Source organism: Nothobranchius furzeri, chromosome 18 (genome assembly GCF_043380555.1).
Source record: "Nothobranchius furzeri strain GRZ-AD chromosome 18, NfurGRZ-RIMD1, whole genome shotgun sequence".
Taxonomy (NCBI): domain Eukaryota; kingdom Metazoa; phylum Chordata; class Actinopteri; order Cyprinodontiformes; family Nothobranchiidae; genus Nothobranchius; species Nothobranchius furzeri.
Genome location: NC_091758.1, coordinates 16,906,549 through 16,925,484, shown reverse-complemented (window position 1 = coordinate 16,925,484; position 18,936 = coordinate 16,906,549). Strand labels below are relative to the sequence as shown.

The window sequence follows — 18,936 nt, the reverse complement described above, 5'->3', positions numbered from 1 at the left end:
TGCCTTTCTATCAGCTTGAACCAGTCTGGCCATTCTCCTCTGACCTGTAATCGACAAAGCATTTTTGCCCACCAAACTGTTGCTCACTGGACGTTTTCCCTTTTTCGGACCATTCTCTGTAGACCCTAGAGATTGTTGTGCGTGACAATTCCAGAACATCAGCAGTTTCTGAATTCCTCAGACTACCACGTCTGGCACCAACAACCATGCCATGTTCAAAGTAACATAAATCACCTTTCTTCCCCATTCTGAAGCTTGAGTTGAACTGCAGCGGATCATCTTGACCATGTCAACATGCCTAAATGCACTGAGTTGCCACCATATGATTGACTGATAGTAATTTGCATTAACGAGCAGTTGGACTGGTGTACCCAATAAAGTGGCCAGTGAATTTATAGTCTAGCCACAACCCATAAACAGATCTCAATTGTGGGGTGGAGTCTACGGTTGTCTTTCAAACAGTCTCATCATGCTATTGGTTGTTTGTTGAAGAAGACACAAAATGAATATATATCATATTATATTGAATATTATATATTCAGTATAATAAATAAAATAGATGAAGGAGGGGTGGAAGGGTGGGTGGATGAATGGATGAAGGAGGGGTGGGTGGGTGGATGAAGGAGGGGTGGAAGGGTGGGTGGATGAATGGATGAAGGAGGGGTGGGTGGATGGATGGGTGTTCATCCATTCACCCACCCACCTACCCCTCATTCATCCGTTCACCCACCCATGAACGGATGAAGGGATGGGTGGGTGGATGAATGGATGAAGGGGGTGGGTGGGTTTATGGATGGATGAAGGGGTGGGTGGGTGAATGGGTGAAGGAGGGGTGGGTGGGTGGATGAATGGATGAAAGGGTGAATGGATGAAGGGGTGGGTGGGTGAATGGATGAAGGAGGGGTGGGTGGATGGATGTATTATCAAATTTATTGACATGGGAAAAATGATCTCTAACCCCTCCTTTCCACTGGAGCCGTCAGGAGCACATCATAGCTGCTGATAGGAACCGCTGTGGTCAACAACCTTTTCCACCAGAGCTGTCAGCAGCGCGAGTCGGCCGCGTCCCTAACCCTTACGCGCCGGTTCTATTTTCTACACGCTACGCCTCTGAAACGGGTCAAGTTTGACATTTTTGGGGACGGAAAGACAGGAAATCGGACGCGGGACCAGAGCGAAGCTTCCCGAGATGTTCATAATAAAGAAATGCACTGCCTTCCGGTTGCTTTACTTTAAAAAAAAGTTATCACCTAGCTAGCGGTCTCCTTTGTTTTTCCAAAATGGACGACGAAAGGTTGATTACTGAAGTGGAGAAGTTGTGTTTACTGACAAAGTCACGCGTGATTTTGCTAATGTCGCATGACTTCGTGCTCTGTCGGTGACAGCTGCTCCCCTGCTGCTTCGCGTCTCGTGGGATGGGCCAAGCAGCAGCATGTGCAAACAAGACGTGCTGCTGCAGTAACTTGCTGCTGACGGCTCCGGTGGAAAGGAGGGGTCAGAAATTTCGATAATGACAAATGTTCTATTTATTGCCCAGCCCTAGTCTGTTTAGACTTCTAGGCTAACAACGTGGTGGAACATATATGAAAATCTTATCTGGTCAAGAACTTTTCTAAAGTTCAAAAATATTACAACTTTGACCACAACTTTCTTAAAAACGTGCCATAAAATCAGTACGTTTCTGTAGTCGGGTCGCAGGGGCAGTAGGCACACAAACACACTCATACTTGTATCTGTATGTTTGTGTGCACCTCCGTTGACTCCAGTATGCCTAACCCTGACCTTAACCAATGGGGTTCTAATTCTAACCGTAACCTAAACTGAGTTCATTCACACCATTCCTCCAAAACCAAGTTTTAGGGTGCTTAGCATTGTGTGGACCAGCAAAATGTCCCCACATTGTGAAAACATCCACACATTACAGGTTAAAGTCAAAATGTGTCTGCTTAAACATATAAAGACAAATACACATACACACCATTTGGGGCAATGGTGATTCAGGACAATGGCATTTACTTGGTAATGGTACTCTGTAAGTACTTGTACTTGCTTAGATAAAACACCATCTCTGTGTTTCCTTGTTGAACTTTGAAGTTATTTCTAGAATGTTTCCATCAAACATGCAAGTTTGCAAACACAAGGGCACATCATGGTGCATGTAGCAACAATGGAAACCGAATGCACGATGAGCTTTAATTAAATCAGCTCTGATAAATTCTCTGTAGTTATGGCGGTTTAGGAGGACTCTGCATTTGCACAAACACAGAGAAGGATTTGCATAAAAATGTTTTTGTCTGTATAATTAGACTTTCACTGGTTTTTGTTTTTTCTAATAATCTTAGCCTTTAATTGGGTCCAAAAGGCCTTTTTTGTCTTCATCTTGCTTTAGCGTCGCATGTAGATTAGTGTTGGGAGGATTGGGGATGTGTAGGGAGTTGTCTTTCAGGTTTGAGCCTGTGTGACTCCTCCCTGGATGTGCTGCGGGGCTCGGGGACTCCTTTTGTCTTTCTGGGTTCCTGTGTAAAGTGAAACTGGAACCTCTCAAGGTGGAACAGCTCATGCTTTATTCAGTCCTCTGATCTGTGCTTTAATTACCGGCCACCCAGGACTAACTGGTCACCAGTGTCTCAAAGGGTGGGAACAGTTTTTCTGCTTCCAGAGTAGATGTGACTGAATTGATTATTACCAGAAATTAACCAACAAAGTGTCTATTCATTAAAAACACAGTAATGGCCAGAAACTCAACAGCACTCCAGTGTGACTAAATAAAGGTTAGGAAATGATTTATCTGTCAGAGCTATTTTAGTCACCTTAGTGTGTTGCTATGTGAACCGAGACACTGTGCCAACCTGAATGAGTTGGCTAAATAATTTCATTTAATTGATTATTTAAATGGTAAATGGCCTGTATTTGATATAGCGCCTTCTAGAATCCTGGAACCCCCTAAGGCACTTTACAACACAACCAGTCATTCACCCATTCACACACACATTCACACACTGGTGGGGAGGATGAGCTACAAAGTAGCCACAGCTGCCCTGGGGTGCACTGACAGAGGCGAGGCTGCCGAGCACTGGCGCCACCGGTCCCTCCAACCACCACCAGCAGGCAACGTGGGTTAAGTGTCTTGCCCAAGGACACAACGACAGACTGAGCGAGACTCGACCCTGCAACCTTCTGATTATGAGGCGAGCACTTAACTCCTGTGCCACCATCGCCCAGGTGTGTTTTACAGAAGACCCAACCTGCAGCTGAATTTGTTGAATGACCCAAATATTTGATGTTCTACAGGGGCAGCATCTGACTTATGCAAACATCTCGTTTCCTCAGGACCGCGTTAGCTCTAGTGGAGCTGATCATTAACTGTTTGCCATTCAGCATAACAGAGTCTCTTCCCACACCACTGGTTTGGTGATGTGTTCGGCCCCTCTGCTGGCTACTCCTGGTCTAGGGCCTTCTATTGTTTTCGATCTAGACAAATAACATTATCTTGTTGCTCATTTCCACCACAAAGATTGCAGGATGCATGTAGATAAAAACCAAACATCAGAATGTTCATCCTTTAAAACATGTTGCAAAATTCAAAACGTGGCTCAACAGTAACACCGTTAGCAGGTGTCGGCAGGGTTGTTTGTGTGCTGTCGTCATTTGTTTTAAATTTGAACTGAGTTTTTGTTCAATAGCTCTGTTTTGATGATATTGGTTGCTAAGAAACCCAGATTTTCGTTGTCTCTGATGAAATGGGGACTGAGCATCACGGTAGGGCTGTAGCGAAGCCTCGACGAAGTTGACGGCTCGATTCTAAAAATTTGTCGACGTCAGATCCGGAAGTCGACGCACCGCGCCCACTTGTTGCATCCCCAGGAGTTTGTAAATAGAGGTGGAATCTGCCTGTTCTTCCTCTAGTTCGCCCTCTTCTCCGCCTTCACTAACATCTCCGCCAAATACCGAAGACCCGGAACAACGTCCGTCCACTACTAGATTATTTTCCTGTTTTGCCCCTTCGTCTCCCGGCAACGGACAACAACTTCCGGGGTCAGATGCGCTGCTTCGTGTCTATCGCAGATGTAGAAAATCACCGGGAGCGCTTCTCCCTTCATTAAGGAGCTTCTTTCAGACATTAGGAGAGCTGTTTTGGTGGTAGCAGTCTCTCCTCCGTGCTGGTCTGTTTGCTGCCGGGTGTTTTTGGTTTATTTAAACTTGGTAACTTGAACTTAATGTTGGTAAAGCTACTGTTAGCATCTTCGCTAACAGCTTCTTGCGTTTGGATAAGCTGTTACGTTTTGGTTTAGAGTTCATCTTTTTTGTGGTGTAGATCTCCCTTTTATTACATTTAGAGTGTTGTGGGTTTTCGGTTTAGTGTAAAATATCACCTGAGTTTGGTTTAACCCGTAAGACCACTCGCCTCACGCACATAAGTGACCAAAACAAAGCAGCATGGAGACACTCCATCTTCTACCACCTCTCAGGCAGCAGCCTGCACTCCCAAGTTCTACACGTCACCAGAACATAACCAACCAACACAATAAAAGCAGTGTAATACAAAATGGAAGGCCTGTAGTGTTTATTCTCTTACAGTAAGAATTTATCAATTTTTTTGAGGAATTTATTTGAGATTTTCTGGTTTTTGTTAATTGTGCAATAGAAAAATAATCATTAGATTAATTTTCTAAATAGTCATTAGAATAGTCGACTATTCGATAAAATAATCGTCAGAATAATCGTTTTAAAAATAATCGTTTACCCCCAGCCCTACATCACGGACAGAGACCATCTATGTGATCACCAAACAACGTCCGTCTCTAAGACAGTACCATTCTGGGCTTTGTTGCGATGCTAGTTGTTCTTTGTGATGACTTCACACACTGATACAGAAATAACAAGCATGTGGTGATTTATTCATCTCAATAATTATGACCTTTTGCATTGTTGCTTCAATGAATTGATTCTGCTTTCTATTAGTATGGCTCTATTTGATTAATGTAAATTTGTAGAAGCTAAATATGGTATCAAATTAGCTACTACTCTGGTATAAAGCTACAGGAACATGTGTTCAATGAGTTGTAGAAGTGAGACATTTTTATATCTGTCTCACGTTGCTGTTTTTTTCCTCCTTGTGAAAGATTTCTTGTCTTTCTGCTTCTAGAAAAGACTATTTCTCTGACTCGTGGTTTACAAGGAAGCTCTCTCTGACCTATGAGCCTGCTTTTCCCAGCGCACATTGTTGTGTAACTAACACGAGCTGAATCCTGTATTCCTTTGGCTGCTGTGTAGCGTTGCATAACCAAGTAGGCAAAATAATCAACAAGAATCTTAAAGTTGGCATTTTAATGGAGTCATTTTCTCATTAAAACATGAGTTATTGTTGCAGTGGAGGAGTGACCTGTTATGGGTCGCTGTGCTGTGGATCGTGGAAGGAGGACCTGCACGGCAGCCAGCACTGAAGCGCTGCTTAATCGATAATGAAAGTTCCCCGGTGCAAGAAAGAGTCAATTATTAATGAGCTGAATATCATGTTCTGCGTGGAGTAGAGAGGCATTTTTGTCTATGAATCACTGCTTCTACTTTGCATTTGGATGCAAACCAAAACCGTTTTATAAAATAATTAGTAAAAGACTGATTCAGCCTAACTTGTCAGTTAGGATGGTGCCCTGTGTCACAGCTCTTTGCAGCACAGCTTAGCTATTTAGTGTACTGAAGAATGCTGTGTGAACAGCTTCTTTTGTTATAACTTACATTGAGCAGTATTGGTTTTCACACTCTCCACATTACATATTTCAAGTGGCGGCTCCAGAATTTTTTTTCTGCAGGTGCTATGAAGGAGCTAGTCTTTTTATTGAGGGTGCTATGTAGGAAAAGGTCATGGGTACATATTCTCTAAAACACCTTCAACACTAGTAGATACACATGCGTGCACAAAACCTCAACAACACCCGAAACAATCATTAATATACATCATAAACATATGAACAATCGCTGACTTTTCCATGAAATCATAAACACATACAGCCACACAGAAAACCTTCTGTTGCAAGGTTAGCTAACGTTAGTGTTAGCATTTCCAGCAGCAAAACCCTCGACTGCTGCGGCGGTTGAGGGTTGACTCTCTTCATCCAGATCTGTAGGTTTTTGTGGGTCTGAGATCACTTCCAAAGATTCATTCGTTTCTGACTGAAGTGGAAATTTGGGCAACAAAAACCGATCCATTTTACCACTAGCTCTACCTTTCACTCGTTCACAGGTGGAAAATGAGGTCAAAGGTTAACATCAATTTCCTGTTTTTGTTTTAAGTTTTTACTATCTATATGATAATTTACTGATTATTTTTGTTTTGTAAGTTGAATATTATCACATCCACACGTTAAATTAAAATTAAATTGTAAAAAAAAAATCTAATATTTACTTGGGGGTGCTATGGGGGTGCAATGACTAATCCAGGGGTAACTATAGCGCCCCCTAGTGTCCCCTGGCACCACCACTGCATATTTCCTCCACCAGCAAGCAGCCTGCAGAGAGCTGGAGGTCTGGCTTCGGTGCCACTCTGCTGAGTCAACAGCAGGGGGACAATGGCGTTGCTGTGCAGCCTGTTGGTTTGGCTGCCTCCATACTTGAGCTTTTGGCTGTGTGAGCCATGCTGCCCAGGCCTTAGCCTGCTGGTTACTGGACCACTGTGCAAGCTGTGCCTGCAGCTCATCAGGCCTCTGAAGTCTGCCGATTATCCCACAGTAATTGGTACCGGAGCTCTGGTTGATCAAAGGTGTCCAGCTGATTGTGGAGCTCTGGTAATTTTCCATTCTCTGACACAGACTTGCCTATGTGTCTCTCTGCCTGGCTGCTCCTAACCTTTAGAGGAGGGAAAAGCTTAATGTCTGTAGGCTTAATTAGTTCTGATTTTCTCACTAGAAAAATGACGAGGCTTGCCAGATCTGTTCTGCTCTGTGAAAAGATTAATTGGGTTTACAGAGGTTGAAAGTTATGGTCCGCTCGAGTTTTATAAAACCAGTTGTTGCTGGTGTGATCAGGTTCAGTTCAAACCCCAGAGCCACAATCAGCCATGTGACTCTGTAAAGCTTTTTCAGCAACTCAAATTTCTCAGTCGTGCAGCTCACGTCTACACTTTTACCTGTTAGCTTTGTGCTGCTGAAGGAGGAAGGTGGTGACCTTGTCTTGTCCATAGGAAGAAATTGGACATACCAACAACCCATGCGCTACTCCTAAAATAAACCTATTTTCTTTTTGTTTTTTACTCGCTATGTAAGGGAAACGCTGCTTCCTTCTTTCTTCTTTGGCTTTTGAAGAATTTGAATGACTGAATGTCTTCTGGGTGAGCAGACACGTGAAAATAATTTGAGGAAATTAGAAAACGTTCATTTTGTGGCTTCAAGGTAAACCAGTTTCAAAAGTCACATTGTTCAAACCACAGCATTTTCCCATCCTGCGGTTTTAATCTGTTTTAATAAGAAACTAGAATCTGGTGGTTTCTTTGTTCATATGCAGAGAAGAGACACCCCCTCCCCACCGCACCCCCCATCTGTTGATGATGTCATGTACCCTCCAGCTAACTCCTGACAACACAAAACGTAATTTTGTGAATCTGTCGCATCAAGTATCATATTTTTAGGGATGTCCCGATACAACCTTTTCACTTCCGATACGATACTAATATTGCATGGTGGCACAGTGGTTAGCACTGTTGCCTCGCAGCATGAAGGTTGCAGGTTCAAAACTCGGCTGTGGCCTTTCTGCGTGGAGTTGCGTGTTCTCCCCATGCATGCGTGGGTTTCCTCCGGGTACTCTGGTTCCCCCCACAGATCACAACATGCCCTATAGGTTATAAATTGTAAGTCGCTTTGGATAAAAGCGTCTGCCAAATAAATAAACATAAACATATTGCAGCCTTCAGTATTGACCGATACCGATATCAACCCGATATATTATTATAAACACAAATCATATATACCTATTTCGTAGTGTGGAATTAGAGCTGTGTTGAAAAAATTAGTGATGCACCTATATGAAAAATTTGGGCCGATGCCGATATCCGATATTAATCTCACTGTTATGGCCGATAACCGATATACTGACATTAATGCTTCTAAAATCAGCAGCTTTTGTATAGAATGGCAATGATTAAAGCTGAATTTACATTATTATGTAAACACAACACACACGTTTACGCTTCTGAGATGGAGACAGGGTGGAAAAAATATCATTTGTTATATCGGCCCAGTTTTATTTATCGAACAGATACCGATATGTTAAAAAATGACTAACATTGGCCGATACCAATATTGATGCCGATATATTGTCCATCCCTAGAAAAAAACGATTCTCCGATTCTGAATCGATTCTCATAAATATTCACGAGGATCGATTCATACGTCTAAAGATCGATTTAACCCTTTAAGCACCAAAGTCCCTCATGAAGTTATTATGTTACACTAGAAGATAGTGGAGATGTCTATCTTTAGTAGTCTGAACAACACTTGTGTTTATATTGAAGGTTTCTGAGTTTTTAGAGCTAGAAAACCGCCTCCCGCCGGGATGATCCTGGTTACAGGAGAGGACAAGAGGAGCACACGTAGGTCGAATATTATAAGGAAAACTTAAAAATCCTGATAGGTCTGGTCATTGTTGACTCTCTTTGTTGGGTATCGACTGACTCTGATTCAGAAGAAGAATATTGTCTCTCTGATGAAGATATTCACTCATCCAGTCAGACACAGTGACGCTGCTGGGCGGAGCAACAGAGTCGGTGCTGCATATGAAGAAAGTAAGGCTAAATGGAGCTAAAACGTTCCACACGCAGATCCTGAAGCTTTCTCACCGTGTTCAGGTCATGGTGGATTTAGAAAAGAGAGACACTGCTAATGATGACAGACGTAGCGGGAATGTAAAAAAAAGCCATAAAAAAACGGCAGACATGTTATATTTGGAAGTCAAAGAGTGCCACATAATCAGATGAGTATTCTACGTTTCCCAGCCATCTGTGGTCCAGACAGGGACTTTTTTTTTGGAACAAAGGATCATTATATTCAAGGGAAGGTCAACTCTGAAGATGTTCTAGCCTAAAAAAATCTCCACCTCTAAACCCACGTTTCTTGTCATTTCCTTCCATGAATATGAAGTTACTACATTACGCAAGAAGATGGTGGAGATGTCTATCTTTAGTAGGGCGACCACTTTACAAGAAACACAATATAACAAATGAAAACAGTAATGGCAGTTTCTGGAAGCGGCCTTTATTTTAGTCAGTGCCTGAGCTGCAGCACAATAGGGATGGGTACCTTTGACATTTGAATTGATTCAGTACTAATTCCCGGTACCTAGGAATCGATACCGGTACTTAACGGTACCAATTTGATACTTTTGAGTGTTTATTATTTTAATTCTCTTTTATAATTAAATATATATTTTTCTCAATATATAACAATATTTGATAAATAACATTCAACTAGGGTTGTCACGATACTAAAATTTCAAACTCGATTCGATACTTGAAAAAAAACTTGATACTCGATTTCGATACTATTTAAAAACACCAATTTATTGAACAAGTTTATTCAAAAAATAACATTCCTCAATTTATATTGCAAACATTAAATGTTAAGAATTAAGTGTATTAAGTGCTTAAACCTTTCAAGTATCAGCATTTTTTTTAAACGTGCATACAAAAACTGGTGAAAGTTAACACTTTAAATCATGAATTGTCTCACTATATTTACACTATTTGCAGAGTGATGTTTTGCTGCTTAAACTCTGCTTAAGGTGCATTTTTGTCATAAGCTGTAATGCCATATGTTTGTTCTGTACTTTTGAACTACTCTGTTGGTCAATAAAGGGAGAAAACAAATTTCTCCACAGTAGGACAAAGGTACATCTACCGGTAATCTTAATAAAAACAGATTGGCACACGGCATTGACGTCATTAAAAGCGCCGGTTAATTAGCCACAGCTAGTCTGCTTACGCCTAGAAATCCCAGACCCGCTCCAAACGAACAGGGGAATCACGTTAATGATTCCTAACAAAACCTTTCGACATGAAGATGTTTTGGTGCAGATAATGTCTTATTTCGAGGCTGCACCATGGGTGCCCGTCCGCACCTGTTATATGGATATACACTGACGGTGATTCGCCGATGGATCTAAATACCCCGGGGAATCCAAGTAGCACCAAAGTTGTCAGCGTGAGTAAACAAGCGTACTGCATGCTAGAAATGAAGTCCGGGTTGCGATAAACGGGAGTTTCCTTTAAGCACATAAGCATGAATATACAACTACGTGTCGGACTTGGTATGCTAATTAAGTTGGGCTGTGAAGCGCCTCCCAAATTCGCTGTTTATGTTTTTGTTTATTTATTTGGCAGACAAAACTTGGATCGGAGACAACTCACGTGGGAAATTGCAATGTAGCCATTCAGCGTCTTCTTCTTCTGTTTGTCTGGGAGGCGGAGGCTGCTTTACGGCATCTGGCTGTCGTGCGTGTCGGTGTACTTGAAGAAGGCTGTGTATAATAGTCCATAATATCGATATCCAATTTAGATACCACTTTTAGTATCGATTTATATCTAGGTATCGATTTATTTGACAACACTACATTCAACTGTTTGTATTTTAACATCGCCCTTGTAGTTTTATAAGCTGGTAATTAAACTGGAGCAAACATCATTACTGTGAACTAAATTTACTGTGTATCTTCATTCCTTTTGCCGTACTTTTACATTTGATTTTTCCTACTGGGAAGTTAGAATTTCCGAGGAGAAAGCGAACGCACCATTAGCTTCCATTGCCACCATTGTTATCAGCTAACATATCAAGCTAACGTTATCTTAAACAGTTTATTTAGCTGCTGGAGCAGATTAAAACGATTATGCCTCACACTTAGATCGTTGTCGCTGGTTTCATCTTCACCCAATCACCCGTCGCATTTAGTAAAGTGAAGCCAAACTTTAGAGTGCGTTCATGTTCTTCTAGTTGGAAATTCGGAGTTCCGAGGAGAAAGCGAACGCACCATTAGCGAAACGGACGCTAACAAATCAAGCTAACTTTATCTTAAACATTTTATTTACCTACCGGAGCAGATTAAGATGAGGATGTCTCACTTAGATCGTTGTCGCTGGTTTCATCATCACCCAGTTACCCATCACATTTAGTGAAGTGGACCCAAGCTTTAGTGTGCATTCTTTCTACCATGCTGCTCTGCTTACAACTGGCTCGCAGCAAGCGACGACATAACGCTCTTGCGCATGTGCAGCTGTCTTGGCAAGTTCTCGTTATGAAGGACGGGTACCGAAACGAGGCACCGTTTGAAATGACGTGAATCGGTGCTCAGTCGGTACTATGGAATTCGGTCGGTACCTTAAAAAGTACCGCATTCAGTACCCACCGCTAAGCACACATCAGCTGGGTGAACAGCCAGGCAGGGGGGCTGCATCTGTAGTAGCTGGACTGAACATTACAGCATCTTCTGCATTTAAATTCAAGTCCTTTTTGGTTTGCTTCCTGACATTATCACACTCCTTTGTGCTCAGTCTCGCTTTTCTCTTTAAATGTTGATAGAATGCTTACGAAACGTATTTAATGTCATAAATCAGCATGCTTTAGCTTGTGTTAACCCCGTCTGTACTGGAAGTGAGGTGTGAGTCACTTATTTGCATTTGCAGAAATCTAGTTAAGCACATGTTTCTGTGAGCTTTGGCATGGTCAGACAGCCAGTGTCTGTTCTCTCAGCAGGCCCTTCCTGTTTTACTCTATCCTCTTGCTGCTCATGCTGCTAGATAATTTTTGCCGCCATCCCTCACAAATAAACACACCTGTCCACACACAGATGGCAAGCATCACTGATCTGTGGCAACGTGTTTGCATAAAAAGCTGTACTATTGACAGCAACCTGTTTCACAAACACTTTCAAACCTGGTCAGACCTCTTAGTTTAAAGTAAGCAATGAGAGTTGGCATGTGTCGCTTGCAATAAAACACCTTTTAGTGGTCTTTTGGCTCAGCTAATTAATCTGCTAATATCAACCTTCTAAAGTCACACACATATATCAAAGTAAAATTTTGGGTGTTTATGTCAGATTCTATTCGATACTTGCATTACGCACGTCTCTTTAAACATCAGATCCGTGCTTGCTTTCAGTATTTTGTTTTACTCGGCCTTCCTGTGCTGCTGGAGCTGGGGTCTGTAACCAGATACCATGACAACTCTGGCAGAAGACAGGTGTAAACAGGTTTAAGAATACACTACTTACTTAAAGGTAGGGTAACCAAAACATGCTTGTTTACATAAATTAGATGCATTAAAATCCTAACGTTTCTGATAGGGATGTACTGATCACATTTTTTCTGTGCCACCGATTCAGTCACTTTATTTTGAGTGTCTGCCTATTGGCGAGTCCCAATCCGATACTTTTCAGGAGAGTGTGAAAATAAGAAGAAACACATCCATGTTGTCCTTTAAGTTTTACTTTCACTTGTTTAGGAAGTACACGGATAAAAAAACATGTTTATATTATGAACATATTTAAAAGTAACAGCATGCTCTTATTTCAAGTTGCTTACTCCCTCAATATGCAACTGTATTTAGCGATGCGCGTTCCCGTGACCGAGAAGGCACGCAGTGTCTCGGCTGGTAGGCTAACTTTTTCATGCACAACACCTGTAGTTACCACGGGAAGCTCAGGTGCTGCAGTAAGATTGACCCGATGTTTAGCAGTTTGTTGACTCTTTCTCATTGCTGTTTTGTGTATCGTTCTCTGTTGGCAATGTCATCTTTCATACATGTATACATCATGGGGATAACAGTTTCAGTCAGATGTTTACATTGCACCCAGACGTAAGTCTTTGCAGACAAAAGTTGCGATAGCCTCAGTTATCTTTATGGCTCGCAGAGAACTGGCTCACAATGTGAGTAATTCCCTCAGTTACTTTTGTTTTGTTCTGGAGTCAGAAACTCCTTGGAAACCTCTCAGCCTATAAAATAGCTTGATGTTGAGTTTACGAGTCTTAAGGGTGCAAGGAAAATCATTTTATAATCACATCACAGCCCTCTGAAAATGTAATCAAACCGTTAGGGCCCTGAAGAATCCCACTTCTCCCTTTGAGACCTAAAAGTGTGCCCAGGCTCATGTTTTCTGTAGGCAGGAGTAATAGGTTATGTATTAAGAGCACCTCGTGTGTCTGAAACAGCGGTTGAGTTTCTCCAGGTCTGTGCTAGTAGCAGAGAGAATACCCAGAGTGAGTTCTTCTTGCTAAAACTCTGCTAATGGTCTTTTATTACTCTAAAGAACATGGATGCTTAATGATGGCATTGTTTTGGTTGTGAGGCAATGCTGTAGGGTGTTTTTAGTATAGATACAATTTTAATTCAACGTTAATTATTTGATTGATGTTTGCATATTCCCAGGACAGAATTTAGCCATTAGCTTTGCGTAAATCTTAGGAGAAGAGGCTTCTGTGTTTTCAGAATAAGAAGGAACATAGTAGAGGTAATAGAGCCAGGGGACATGCTAACACCCATCTTTTCTTGAGTCGGGAAATACAGTGTATAGCAGCAACCTAGTATTCAGAAAGGCAAGGATTAATGGAGCTGGATGCTCAAACCAATGTCGAACTTCTAACAGGCCAATGCTTCCAACATCTCTGCACAGTCTAAATACAGTACTTATAGGGTTACTCAGGTAATTTAAACACTTCTCTACTTGGCACATGATCTCCTCTAGCAAGTTGGGTAGAAAAACAATCTGAAAAGGCATTTGGAAAAGGGTAAAAGTGAGGAATATAAATTTTTAGGATGGCCTCTGTGGTGTTGTGATGGAAAAAGGGAAGACTGAATATTGATTCAGTCTGTGAGTCACTGCTGGGGCACACCTGTGTGGACATCTTATAGTAGGGCCCGACCGATATGCTTTTTTTTGGGACCGATACCGATATAAAACTTTTAACAAAGGCCGATAGCCGATATAATGGCCGATAAATCTCCCTCACAAAAAAGAAATAAATACAAATGTTCTTAAGATTAAACCCTTCATTGCCTTTTTGATGCTAACTTATTTCTCTGTTACACACCAAAGAACTGTCTCAATAACTCACTAGGGTTTCCAAGTAATGCAAATAAGATTTATTTTGCAATCTCAAAAACAACAGAACACACAAACTCAGTCAGTATAAATCTAACATTCAAGTTTTTTGTGTTCTGAGTCTGTGGAGTTTTACACTTTTGTGTTTTGATCCTTTCCAAAGCCGACAGTATTAGGAAAATAAAAATAAGATACGTTAAATGACTAGTATGTTGCAATGTATAAGCCTTATGTAAAATATGAGGCTGAAAAAATACAATAGATGTATTCTGTTGTAGAGAGGAATGTTTATTTCTCGTATTACCGCCCCTACTCCTGTCCCAGCTAGGGAGAGAAAGGGGGACTCCCTATACAGCGTTTCATTGCTTTGTTGCCAACCCCCCCCCTCGCCCGTCCTCAGCTGCGACAACAGTCGTGTGCCGCCGAAGCGCCGCGAAATGGGGACTGCCTTCATTCGTCTCCCTTGTTATCCTATTCTGTAGGCCACATGGGCCACCGAAGCTGCGCGCCGGCGCTCCAGCCCGCGCCATGCAGCGATAGTTTCGGCGTCTGCACTACCTTTTTCGCGAGCCGCAGGTGAACCGCGTGAGTTTGAAAAGACTGCTGAAGAAGAGCGGAGGAAATTGTCTGAGAATATTCCAGAATGTCTACCAGAAAAAGGCCAATGTTACTTACTTACTGCCCTGCTTGACTAAAGGGGAAGCAGCGTGAGCTCTGCATAGAGCGTAATGCTGCGGCAGTTTTATTTTATTTTTTCAGGGTAACTTTTCAATACGAGGCCACGAGGCACACAATAAACTTAGGAAGCATGTTGAGGGGAAACACTTTTGTCATTGCTTATTTTACTGTTCAACTTACCACTGACACAACAAGTATGCTTAAAACTGAAGACTTACCTCCTACTTCCTCATCACCGTCGTCTCTGCTTGACCGAATTGCTTCTGCTGCCCTGCTGCATGTGTGCTGTGACGGTGGCTCCACCCCCCGAGGAATGGAGCCACACAACATGAGTTTATAAAGCTGGCACCATCTGCTGGATAGGTAGTGCAATATCGGCCATATCGGCAGTCTTTTTGGCCGATAGCCGATAGTGTTAATGACCCCTATATCGGTCGGGCCCTAACTTATAGTAACTGGGGTTTGCTGCTGCCCCACTGCCAAGGTTCAGCTCTAAATGTTTAAAAGTGGCCTTGGCTGTTGCTCAAAATTATGTGTTGCTCTAAGCCACATGTGTCAAACTCCAGTCCTTAAGGGCCACTATCCCACATGTTTGTGTTTTCCCTGTTTCAACACACCTGATTTCAATCAGGAGGTGATTACCAGGCTGCTGGTGAGCTTGGTGAGCTGCTGCACAGGTGAATGAACTGTATTGGAACAGCGAAATGACAAAAAGATGCAGGATAACGGCTCTTGAGTACTGCAGTTTGACACCCCTGCTCTAAGTGTTTACAAGGAGCGGCTGTACTCTGTAAAAGGAATTACCACACTTAAAGTCTCTTTCCGGTGTATTTCTATTATCCGATAGCAGCATCTAGTGGCTGACAAGCATATCACACCAATAATTTCTCCTTCCATTTTTTTTAAGATGGTGACTTGACGTTTCTTGTACATTTGTCCTTCTGTAGCTGACAAACAGAGCTAAAACATGTTGTATTACAAGTATTATTCTCATGTTATGTTGTGTTCTCACAAATTTGTATTTTAGAGACTTACTTTTCCGTGAAAAGTTCATCAACTCTGCATCAGCCGAGGTATTCATCAAATTTGAAGCAGGTAAGCAAGCGGTAGTCTAACGCTATTGGTTAGTTCTGGTTGGCTCTCAGTTTCCTATTGCATGGAGCTCTGCGGTGCGGGGGACGTGCTTGCCAAAAAAATAAAAAGACGTATTGCTTAAAAAAAATTGATGTCCAGTTTTCATATCCAAAATATTTGACTTGTCGCCATCATTGAACCAAAATATTCAGGCTTTTGGACAAACGGATCACAAAGTAATACATTTCTAAAATCATGGACAATATAACACAAAATTGATTTTATTTTCAACCTCTCTTAAATCGTTCAGCAAATAAATGTCTTCACTTACCTTATTTTAGTTATTGAACCGAGCTAATATTTAGAAATTGTTGTCGTCGTCTTCCTCCTCTTATCCGGGTCCGGGTCGCGGGGGCAGCATCCCAACTAGGGAGCTCCAGACCGTCCTCTCCCCAGCCTTCTCCACCAGCTCCTCCGGCAGGACCCCAAGGCGTTCCCGGACCAGATTGGAGATGTAACCTCTCCAACGTGTCCTGGGTCGACCCGGGGGCCTCCTGCCGGCAGGACATGCCCGAAACACCTCCCCAGGGAGGTGTCCAGGAGGCATCTTGACCAATCCATGCCCAAACCACTTCAACTGACTCCTTTCGATCCGGAGGAGCAGCGGTTCTACTCCGAGTCCCTCCCGAATGGCCGAGCTCCTCACCCTATCTCTAAGGCTGAGCCCGGCCACCCTACGGAGGAAACTCATTTCGGACGCTTGTATCCGCGATCTCGTTCTTTCGGTCATTGCCCAAAGCTCATGACCATAGGAGAGGATTGGGACGTAGATCGACCGGTAAATCGAGGGCCTGGCTTTCTGGCTCAGCTCCCTCTTCACCACGACAGATCGGCTCAGCGTCCGCATCACTGCAGACGCTGAACCAATCCGCCTGTCGATCTCCCGACCCCTCCTACCCTCACTCGTGAACAAGACCCCGAGATACTTAAACTCCTCCACTTGAGGTAGGACCTCTCTCTCGACCCGGAGTTGGCAAGCCACCCTTTTCCCTTTTTATTTAGAAATTGAACCAACCTAATGCATTTACATTTAATCTAATTCACATGACTCAACTTGGTTGTGTTGACACCAGTTAATTAATTTACATATAATCAAACAATATTTTTACAGCAGCAACATTAAATAATGCTACCTCATGTCTAATACACCTGCAAACAGTAAGTGAGAAGGAAACACAAGGAGCTGATTCCAGAGGTTTTTGTGTGAACCACCACTTTACATTGAACAGCAGAACGACACAGCGGTGTCTTTCCTGTGACCGACCTCCTCACCTACACTGACAACTTGACATAACAAGTAACAGTGAATGAAGTAATAACTAAGGAAAAACACAACCCCCCAAAATAAACGTGCATAAACACCCCAAAATAGAACAAAATGACCAAGAACATGACTACCCACAATGCATCTCGCCCACTGCAGCTCCCGCAGGTGCTCACATGCAAATCGCATTTGACTAATTAAAAAAATCAAAAACTTTGAGTTGATTGGTTTAAATTGATATTTAGTTCCATTCAAATCAAAAGTGATGATTTAGAATGCAAAAAGAAAGTTTCACAATCAAATCAATATTTTTATTATGTTTTGAATACAAGTTATTAGATTGAATGAAAAGCTGCATGTTAGACTTTTTAGAGTGTAAATCTGACATTTGTTATAGAGGAAGTTCACCAAGAAAGTAGCATTGCTGTTAGCCAATCAGCTGCAAGATGTCCAAATATTAAGAAATAAGGTTGTCTGAAGCTACCTTCTCCTCCAGATGAGTTCTACGTCCTCAGATAAGGGCACCGGAGCTTTTATTTTCCCAGAGAAGGACTTAAAAGGCATTCATTCCTACTAGAGACCCCTGCTAATTTATTAAAAATGTGCGTTAAATTGACCTTTAAAGCTTCACCTGACCAGTCTTAGGTAAACACACTCTGATCTAAACTCAAGAAGCTGGAGGTCTTCGTGTTTTGCAAGGGCATGGAACAGATAGGCTCTGAAATGAATGATGGTAGCTTGTTAGCTGAACAAAGAGTAGGCAGCTGTTCCAATTTCTTCAATTTCCCTTCTCCATGGCATTCCAACAAACTTCAACCTGTCCAATTCTTCTGCTAGCTGGCTTTGAACCGAACATGTGGGTGACTCTTTTTATTTGTAAAGTATTCTGACATATCTTCCTCCTGACATGTTCAGCTTGCTGTCACAGAGATAGCCTTCAGAGAACTCAGTCACAGGTTAGGGTTTTGCACCTGTCTGCGTGTGTCTTTTATTTGTTTGAATCCTAGTTTCAGATGGTTTAGATCACTGTTATGATAGACACTGTACCTGACATTCAGTTAGACCACTGGAGCGACCTGCAGGTTCTGAGTTACACTTGTTCATGTACGTTCTGTCTTTTACCGACCTCTCCATCCAGTTAGAACTGTAGTTGTTTCCTTATCTGCTCAGTGAAGTGTGTTTAGGTGGAAAAATAACACCAGCAGTTTGGAACCAAGTTAAACAAGTAAATCTCACCAACATGTCCACTGTACTCAATTCATCAATGATTTAACATCTTAACAGATGCTCCCATTTCACATTGAAACCAACACTATACCATGCATGCACCACGTATCTTGCAAATACAGCTTGATGCTAGCATGGGTAACTGTGGCTACGTGGTATGGGTTAGATGACGATGCAACTTTGCACTAATTGAATCAGCAAGTAAAGGGAACACTTCAGCAAACCACTGAGATGTGGAAATATTATTTTAAACCTTCACAAATTGTTCTAAATGGCAAACATGTCAAAACTATGCTCATACACAGAGGATAAAACACTGCAGCATGTTTCAAGATGAATAGGCTATTTATTCTTTGTCACTCATACTGGCAGGAACTGATTATATTACCAGTTTCAAACTTGAACATTTGCTGCTTGGAACATGAGGACAGGTTGTTGCACCAGGAGACCTGACACACAGTTTTAGGTTCCTTTTTCATTCAGTTCTTCAAACTTAGTTAGGGCCTTCAGCATCTTTTCTGCCTCCCCACACAAACGAGATAAACAAAACCCATCAG

General features: G+C 42.2%; 1 protein-coding gene across 11 annotated transcripts in view; it reads left to right on the top strand.

Moving 5' to 3' along the window:
• Positions 1-18,936, top strand: part of numb (NUMB endocytic adaptor protein) — a 69,240-nt gene that overhangs the window by 18,495 nt on the left and 31,809 nt on the right. Inside the window, exon 2 of one of the 11 annotated variants that reach the window (XM_054741878.2) lies at positions 15,782-15,849. The exons of the other annotated variants lie outside the window; for them this stretch is intronic. The gene's annotated coding sequence lies outside the window, so the exon portion shown is untranslated. The remainder of the gene's footprint in view (positions 1-15,781; positions 15,850-18,936) is intronic. 11 annotated transcript variants of the gene reach the window in all.